We start from the raw sequence: 10254 nt of genomic DNA on the forward strand, positions 1-10254 counted from the left end.
AGAGCCGGCTCCGGTCAGTGACATGGGATGCCCAAATATGAGCATACCCATATATGGGCATCCATGCCACTGACCGGAGCCCGCTCTGTTGCGGATATGGAGAGAGACTGGGAGATTTACATCCCCTTATAATTCATATGGTGCATAGTACCGGCACGTATTGTTTTACCGGTACTGTGTACCTTCTTACTTTCACACTGGTACAGTATGTGCTGCAGTGGGACTGAGAGGGATATATTGGTAACACATAGTCATTGGTGGGGGAATTCAATCCATTTTGAAAATAGTAATGCATTGTTTTTTACTTTTTTTTTTGCAGTAATGAAGAATGAAAAAGTTCTGTTAAAATTGAATTGGACGTGAACTGGATTCAGCATTTCATCATCAACTCTGCACCAGTGTGAATTGACGTTCTTTAATGTTCTGACAAGGTACATGCAACATCTCTTCCTCTACCCCTACACCACCCTCTGCCTCTTGCCTCTCTCTCCACCTCCCTGCTAAGCGTATTAACCCATCTAATGTAATCCACATTCCTTGTCTCACTTTACTCTTCCCTTCTCACGTGCCCTCTGGAATGTCTGCTCTACGACTAACATGGTCTATTTGTACATGACCTCTTCTGCTCTCATCATCCACCACTTCTCATTCCCCTCACCCCTGTCCTACTCGATACCTCAGCTTAATTGAACTCTCTCCTCTGACATCTACCCTTATCTCTAACCTCTCCTCACTTTCTGCTTAAACTAACTATCTTGTTAACTCTTACAATGCTATCATCTCCTCCTCCCTCCTCCTCCATCATCTATATGCCCCTTCTAGGCTCTGACACACTCATCCCTCTAAGGCCGTGATTATCATGGGCACACGCTTGGTCGTCCACAGTGCGTGCGAGCGATGCAGGGCTTCCCCGTCGCCTCGGACCTCAGTGCGGGGATTGCTGGAGCGACAGGCATGCGCTAACTTTGCCTTCTGTTGCGTGCTTACTATAGACGCAGCCTAACCCATGCATTGGTTTAATTCACAAGCACGCTCTCATCACACTTCATCACATCACACTGCTGCTCTTAACACCTATGGAGGAAATCTCACAGTCTGATTTTCTACACTAAACCTTTGTCCTGTTCTGTAAAACTCTGCTCCTTTTTTTAAGGTCAAACACTACTTTTTCCTCACTCATCAACACTCCAATTTAATTCACACTGTCTTCTATGTATTTGAGTCCCACCACTGACTTTCTCCTCCCACTTAACATCCATCCTTTATTTCTCCTCAAGCCTTTGCTCACTTGAGGCAAGGTGGATGCCATCCACAAGTAGATTCGTTCTCTCCCTTCCCCCTCTCTCTTTTTCTATCTAGATCTCATTGCACTCTTGACTCCTTTTCTCCTGTCACAAAGCTGGAACCTGATCTTCTCTTCTCCCTCTACCACATGCCCTCTCAATCCTATATTCTCACTCTCACTCTCACCCACATCTTCAATTCCTCCATATCCTTTGGCTCTTTCAACTCTTCCTTTTAAGCATGCAGTGGTCACCCCTATTCTCAAAAATAACCTTGACCTTGTGTGAATTTCTAACTATCGCCCTGTATCCGTCCTACCATTTGCCTCCTAATTGCTAGAACGTCTTGTGATCTCCGTTTGATCAACATTCTTAAATCACATGCTCCTCTGGGCCCTTCACAATCTGCCTTTCCCAATGTAACCAATTATGTACATAAAGAAAATTCCCAAGGTCCATTTTACTTACTAATCCTGCTTGATCTCTCTTCTGCTTTTGATACTGTCAATCACTCTTCTCATTCATATTCTAAACTCTTTCTTCGTATCCGCAGCAAACTTATATCCTGGTTTTCATCATACTTCTCCATCACACATTCTCCATCTCTGTTGCTAACGTGTCTTTGTCTCCTGTTGTTTTGTCTGTTGGTATACCTCAGGACTCTGTTCTGGGACCTCTCTCACTACATACTATCACTAGTTGACCTTATCAACTATTTTGGCCCTTGATATCATCTCTATGCAGATGATACACACACCTATCCACCCTACCGTCACTCCTGCAATTTAGTTCCTAGTTTCGGGTGGCCTCCTGGCTATATCCTCCATGGATGACACTCTTCTGCCTTAAACCTAATGTCTAAAACTGAGCTCCTCATATTTCCCCCTAAATCTGGCCTAATATCACCTTTCTCCATCGCAGTAAACAGTACTACCATCATCCTGTCATGAAAGCACATTGCCTAGGAGTAACATTTGACTCTTCCCTTTCCATCTTCATTCACGACACTGGCTAAAGTTTGTTGATTCTTTCTCTGTAATATTTCCAAGATTTGCCCTTTTCTCTGTCAATCTACTGCTAAAACGCCAATGCATGCCCTTATCGTATGGGTTAACATACTGCTAACAGGGCTCCCTGCTTCACAACTTTCTCATTTGCAATCTATCCAAAACTCTGCTGCTTGAATAATTTCCCTTTCTCCCACAACAGTATCTGCTCATCTCCTCCTCCTTAAATCCCTCTCCTTGCTTCCCATCAAGTTTCAGATCACCTACAAAGTTCTCCTCCTTACCTTTTTGTTAAGGTTCTCTATTAGTGGTGTACCGAGTACCCGGCGTTACCCGACACATTTCCAGCTACCCGGACATTACTCGAAACCGGCCACTGAGAAGTGGACTTGGCCGGGTAATACCCGGCGTCGGGTAATGTCAGGGCAGCTGGAAATAATCTTTTATACTTACCTTTCCTAAGACATCTAGGATCAGCAGCAGCAGTCCTCTGATGTTGGCAGCATCAGAGGTGTCTTCACCTGGCGGGGGGAGCTGCAGGAATCACTTCCACAGCACCGAAGCAGGTAAGCTGTGTCTGTGAGCCTGCAGCTCCCCCGCCGGCTGAAGACACCACAGATGCTGCCACCGTCACAGGACTGCTGCTGATCCTAGATGTCACTGCCACCCGGAAGGTAAGTGCCAAACCGTGTACCCGACCGGGTAGAACCTTTCATTTTGGCCGGGTACCCGTTACCCATTTTTTTATAGTTGAGGACCCAGTCCAACACTATTCTCTATTCATCTGCTCCTTCCTACATATCATCTTTGGTCTCGTTATGCCCTTCCTCGTCTCCTAAGCTCTACTAATAACTGTCTCCATTATACTTCTTACACCTCTACTGCGCACTCGCTCTCTTGCCTGAAACCCTTTCCCATCAATTTACCTGTGAAACTCACACACACTCAGTATATGCCAACATACCCTCTTCCACCCACATTTAAGATCAACCTTAAAATTCACAACTTAAATGAAGCATTTCAATAGCTTTTACTCGTTGCTACTGTCACTCATTCAGTCACTAACTATTGTTCCCAAGAAGTGCTTTATACTACAAGTACCCACCATTAAGGACAAGCATTGTCATCTACTGCACTTGTTCCCCCACCTGTTGTCTCTCTATAAGTCTCCTTACATTTCTCTTAGATTGTAAACTACCCAGGACAGGGATTTACTTTCCTATTGTCTGTTTTTGTTTGTTGAACTTATTGTATAATAATTTCCTGTACTTTTTGGTCTCTCTTGTAAAGCGCTGAGTACACAATGGGTGGTATATAAATAGAGATATATGCAGAGTCTAGAGACAAGGCACACGTGTATAGGTAGCTACAGTTTATCCGGGACCGTATGCATCCTTGAAGTGCCTGTCCCAGTTATTTTCTATTGATTGCAATGTAGGAGTGTCTGTCCTGTCTTATTTTTTTTATTATTATTATTATTATTATTATTATTATTATTATTATTATTATTATATATACAAAGATATATACAAAGATTGTTTCCTGTCGTTAGCATGACATTGTGTGACACAGTGTGATGTCATTGATTCAGTAGATTGTGTGCAGACCGGGACTGCAGTACAGTTTCACTGACATGAATAACTTGTGTGGTAGAAGCTCTAGAAGGAGCACAGCTGTGGGAGGGAGGTGGATTTGCTTTGTATCACATGGTTTGGAGCAAGGTTCATTGTATGTATCGTCAATAATAATTATAATAATAATAATGCAATGCTTAACTTTTTTATTTCAAGAGGAAAGACTGCAGAACAGAAGTGAATATTGAAGCCATGTGTTCATTTTCTTGCAAAATAGAAAATTGAAGGACAGTTGAAGAGGAGGAAAATGACTACACAGAGACAGATAAGCAATGTGTATATTTCTCATTTAGTATTTGTCGTTTTATTGACTCCAAAAAATCCGGCTGCTAAGGGTTTCGCATTGGACATATTCACCTCTACTCCACCCCTTCCTGTGATCTGTACCATGCAGATTTTTGTTGATTCAATACATCATGAATAGAGTGTGGCTACAGTATGAAGTACTGACCCAAGGACCACATCTACTACCATTCATAACAAGAACATGTGCAGTAGCGCACTGCTGCAGTTCTATGTTATTGCTATGAAAGGTTGAGGTGGTGCAATCATATGAATCTTGAGTGGGAGGGATCCTGTTTGCATCATTTAATTTGATCTAGGCCAGTAGAGTATATAACTCTCAGTACAGGTTACATATGGCATCAGTATTAGTGATTTAAAGAACAGAAAAACAGGAGTGGAGAACAAAACCAAGTAATGTTGAAGTTACTACTTTTTACTATTTACTTGGTCAGTCTGTACTGTCTACTCCCCACACAGCTGCTAAGGGTTTCCATTTGAGATACATTCACCTTCTACTCTGCACTACTGTGCTACCCTCTATTCAGAGATGAGTTCAAGTCATGTTTACCACTCTAAATCGCTCTGCAGTCATTGATTCAGCACATCATGGGTAGAGCATGGCTATAGATACAGCAAGCTTTATTTTACCCTAATATTGCATCAAAAAATAGAATATCACTCAGTTTCCTACAGATTTACTGATGCTGATAATGCAGAATCTCACCCTCCCATCATAATACACCAGAGGAAGAAATAATCCTTGCTATATATGTACATTGTGTGACATATTGCCTCCATGACCATTGATGGCAAATACATATTCTGTATAGAGCAGCTGTGTTATGATGTAGTTGTTATTGATCATCATTGAGATATAATCACAAGAATCTTATGCAAAGGGAAACTGTCATTAGCATAGTGGGATTTCAGCCCCCAAACTTCTGTAATATTAATGCAATGTCTTACTTTTATTGCAGTGAACACCGAAGAGACGGATCTACTACAACAGCAAAATGATCATGCAGTTGACAATATGTTGTTCTGGTAATGTGCACAATTATTATGTATGGGCTCCACACCACAGTGCTGGACATATTTTGTTAACTTCAACACTACCCCTACCATGGAGATGTCTTCCTGTGATTGGTGTTACTGATTCAGTACATCATATGCACAGTGTGGCTATTATATGATGGATTGATTTAATGAACCCACCAAACACTGATGACATCTGTATCATCTTCTGTAAAGTGCATCTACAGCAGGATATTATCAGCATTTGGGGTGATATAATCAGAGGCATCTATGTGCTTTTGTGCTGGGTAAAGTCCTCCAGCTGAACCGCCCCCCGCCCCCCACCCCCCTACACCTCCTGCCACACAGGCAAACTTACTTACACACACAGCACACTTACTTATGCACACTGACACTTGGCATACCTACACACACACACCCCACAGCCACTGGCATGCATGCAGAGTCCTGGGCATGCAGGATGGGCATGCAGAGTACAGAATATCTCCACCTTGCTCTGGCCCGTACTCTTGGCCTACCCCCAGCATCTGTCACCCACAACCTCTTTTCCCTCCCTGTAAATTGCTGCACTAACACACCTTGGTCAGCGCTGCAACCGATCACAGCACCGGATCATGTCACTGTGATAGGAAGCAGTGCTAATTGACCGGTCAATCAATGCCACGTGGCAACATACGCACCAAAAGAGATTTCCATGCCCCCTGACAGGCTACTCCCTGGGCAGTGACCCTGCTCATCTTCCACCTCTGATCACAATATTCTCTCTTGGAGAGTGTAGCAAATTGGAGTTGGGGGAATTTCACCTCTGCAGTGCATGTAGAGTCCTGTATGCAGAGTACAGAAAGTCTCCACCTTAGTCTGGCCCGTACTCTTGGCCTACCCACAGCATCTGTCACCCACAAATAATACATACACTAATACTCCCCACAATACACACTTTAATACCTCCTCAATAATAATCTCCCCAATAATATTATAGTCTTAAACACAATATACACAATACCCCCTAACACAAGATACCCAATCTAACACTCTCCTCTGCACCTCAACATAATATACACACTATAATACCCTACACACAATATAATACTCCCACACACACACAATATACACACTATCCTCCTACCGCCATAAAACACAACCAATAATACACACACACTTTGTGGATGTTGGGACCAGCTCCTTGCATGCACCAGTGAAAGAGAGAGGCCTGCCATCCGTGCCTCCCTCCGTTTCCCATCTTCTCCCTGTCTCTCTCCCTCCCTTTCTTTGCATCTCCCTGCATCTTTGCGTATACCCAGTCAGTGACGGCTCCGGTCACGTGATGCCTTAATATGGGCTTATCCATATATCTGTTGCAGAGATGGAGAGAGACCTGGAGATTTTACATTTCCTTATAATTCATATTGGTACTTAGTACGGGCACTTATTGTTTTATCAGTACTGGGTACCTGACCGTACTGGCCTACGAGTGAGAAGGCAATATTGGCATCACACAGTTACTGTTGAATATGTCATTCAATCCATTTTGAAAATAGTAATGCAATGTGGTTTTGTTTTGTTTGCTTTTTGCAGTAATGAAGAATGAAAAAGTTATATTAAAATTAAATTGGAGGGGAACTGGATTCAGCATTTCTTCATGAACTCTGCACTTGTGAGCATTGACCTTCTTGAGTGCCCTGACAGGTACACGCAACTTTAAGACTATAATCTTCATCAACTGCTGTGCAAGCTTTCGTGCTATACCTCCCCCTCCGGTTTTGATTTATACATTTGCTCTCTCAATTCATGTCCTCTAATATCTGGAGGCTCTCTCCTAGCATTTCTCTCTACCACAGCACGTCATCCCAATGTAACCTCTCTTGTTCTTTCTGTTTACTGTTTCCTCACTGCTCTGTAAAACTTTTCTAATTTCTCTAACTTCCACACTCCTGCTTTTATCCACATGTTCTATACACTTTCCTTCCCCTACCTTTGCATGTGTCTACACAAAGCACCATTTGTACAGACCTCTATTGCAGCTATTTCTGCACTGCTCAATGAAATGCTCTCCTGCACATCCTATTCTCTTCCACCTTCCCTCATTCTCTACGCCCCCTCTCAAAGCCCCCTCTCTCTATGTCTCCTCTCTCTACGCCTATCTGTCTCATTCTCTTGACGCCCTTCTCTCTCTACATATCCCTATCTCTGTCTCTCTCTACACCTATCTCTGTGTCTCCTTCTATGCTCGCTGATGTTGGGGGATATCTCTTATAATCTTGGACCGGCTCATATACACATCAGGCCTCCCTACTAAGAGTGTTAACCTATCTAATGTAATCCACATTCCTTTCCTTACTTTTCTCTTCCCTTCTCCTGTGCCCTCTGGAATGTCCACTCTTACTAACAAGGCTCTAGTTGTACATAACCTCTTCTGCTCTCATCAGTCACAATCAGTCATTCCCCTCACTGCATCTTACCTGTCCCACTGATTTGCCTCTGCTTAATTAAACTCTCCTCTGACATCTACTCTAACCTCTCTTCTCTCTTCTCTCTCTCTCTTTCTGCTTAAACTAACAATCTTATTAACTCTTACAATGCTATCCTCCTATCTATATGCCCCCTATAGGCTCTGACACACTCATCCCTCTAACCCACACCTTTGGCTAAATTCCCAAACACACTCATCACACTTCCACTCGCTGTTCTTAATACCTACGGAGGAAATCTCACACTTTGTTTGATTTTTCTACAGTAAAAATGTCTCCTGTCCTGTATAAAGCTGCTCTCTAGGGCTAAATACACTACTTTTTTCCACACTCATCAACACTCAAATTTAATTTACGCTGTTTTTTTCTCTGTATTTGACTCCCTCCACTGACCTTCTCCTCCCACTTGCCATCCTTCCTACACTTTTCCTCAAGCATTTGACTACTTCAGAGGCAAGGTGGATGCCACCCAAAAGGAGATTCCTTCTGTCCCTTCCCCCTTCTCTCCTTCTACCCAAATCTCCTTCTGCACTTGACTCCTTTTCTTCTCTTACAGAGCTGGAAGCTAATCATCTTCTATTCTCCCTCTACCACATGCCCTCTAGATCGTATCCCCTCACACCTTACTGCATCTCTTAGTCCCCACTCTCACCCACATCTTCAATTTCTCCCTATTCTTTGGATTTTTGCCCTCTTACTTTAAGCCTGTAGCGGTCACCCTTTTGTCAGAAACAAACTACACCCTATGTGCCTTACTAACTACCGCTCTGTATCCCTCATGCTGTTTGCCTTCTAATTGCTAGTGTCAACATTCTTAAATCACATGCCCTCCTGGATCCTTTACAACCTGCCTTTCGTACAGCACGTTCTACAGACTGTGCTTAAAGCTAATTCCCAAGGTTTTTCCCTACTAATCCTACTTGATCTATCGGCTGCGTTTGATGCTCTCAATCACTCTCCTCCTTCATATTCTAAACTCTCTCTTGGTATCAGTAACAAAGTTCTATCCTGGTTTTCATCATAACTTTCCTGTCACACATTCTCCATCTCTGTTGCTAACATGTCTTCGTCTTCTATTGATCTGTCTGTGGGTATACATCAGGTCTCTGTTCTGAGATCTCTCTTTCTCTCTACATACTATCATTTGGTGACTTCATCAATGCTTTTGGCCTTAGATATAATCTCTATGCGGATGATACACACACAAATCTATCCACCCCTGTTCTCACTCCTGCAATCCAGTCCCTACTCTTGGGTTGTCTCCTGGCTATATGCTCATGGATGGCACTCCACTGCCTTAAACTTAATGTCTAAAACTGGGCTCATATTATCCCCTTTCTCCATCACAGTAAACAGTACTACCATCTATCTTGTCATCAAACATGTTGCATAGGAGTAACATTTGGCTCTTCAATTCCATCTCCATTCACATGCACGGCTATGGGTAAAATGTGTTGCCTCTTTCTCTGTAATATTGCCAAGATCTTCCCTTTCCCCTCTCAACCTACTGCTAAAACTCCAATGTATACTGTTATCCTATAGGTTATTTTAACATACTACTAACAGGCCTCCATGCTTCACAACTTTCTCCTATGCAAAACTCTGCTGCTTGAATTATCTCACTTTCTTCCACAACAGTCTCTGCTCATCTCCTTAAATCCCTGTCCTGGCATCCCATCAAGTTTTTGTATCACCTACAAAGTTCTCCTCCTTACCTTTTTGTTAAGGCTCTCCATTAATCTGCTCCTTCTTGCATATCATCTTTGATCTCTCGTTATGCCCTTGCTTGTCTCTTGCACTATAACCATAACTGTCTCCTGTAAACTTCTTTCACCTCTACTGTTCTCTCACTTGCCTGAAACCATTTTCCATCACTGCACCGTACATGTGAAACTTCCTCACACTCAGTATATGCCAACATAACCTCTTCCACCCACATGTAAGACCAATCTTAAAATTCACGACTTAAATCAAGCATTTCAAAAACTTTGACTCGTGGCTACTGTCCCACACCCACAGTCACTGCTAACAACTATTGTTCCCAAGATGTGCTTTCTACTAATTGTACCCACCATTAAGGACAAGCATTGTCATCTACTGCACTTCTTCCCCCAACTGCTGCCTCTCTTTAAGTCTTCTAACATTTCTATTAGATTGTAAAGTTCCCAGGGCAAGGATTTACTTTCCTATAATCTGTTTTTATTTGTCGCACTTATTTTTTAATTATTTTTCCCCTCTCCCCTAATGATATACATATAGGTTTTCCTGTCATTTGCATGACAGAGTTATTATGGTTAACTATTGCATCATGTAGACTGCCTTTTCAGTGTGATGTAATTGATTCAGTACTTTGTGTGCAGACTGTGACTGCAGTACAGTGTCACGAACATTAATGACTTGTGTGGTAGAAGCTCTAGAAGGAACACAGCTATGGGAGGGAGGTGGATTTACTTTGGATCACATGGTTTGGCGCAAGGTTCATTGTATGTATGATCATAACCATGCAATGCTTAACTTTTATTTCAGGAGGGAAGAACAGTGA

The 10254-nt window shown here is 42.6% G+C and overlaps 1 long non-coding RNA gene across 1 annotated transcript; it reads left to right on the forward strand.

Annotated features, from left to right (window-relative positions):
• The first annotated feature begins 328 nt into the window (after positions 1 to 328).
• LOC142477179 (uncharacterized) lies at positions 329 to 6925 on the forward strand. Its single transcript, XR_012792215.1, has 4 exons — positions 329 to 431; positions 4081 to 4198; positions 5187 to 5253; positions 6820 to 6925. It is a non-coding gene; the product is annotated as an uncharacterized LOC142477179 (long non-coding RNA).
• Positions 6926 to 10254: the final 3329 nt, after the last annotated feature.

The sequence above is a fragment of the Ascaphus truei genome, unplaced genomic scaffold, assembly GCF_040206685.1.
Source record: "Ascaphus truei isolate aAscTru1 unplaced genomic scaffold, aAscTru1.hap1 HAP1_SCAFFOLD_2043, whole genome shotgun sequence".
NCBI lineage: Eukaryota > Metazoa > Chordata > Amphibia > Anura > Ascaphidae > Ascaphus > Ascaphus truei.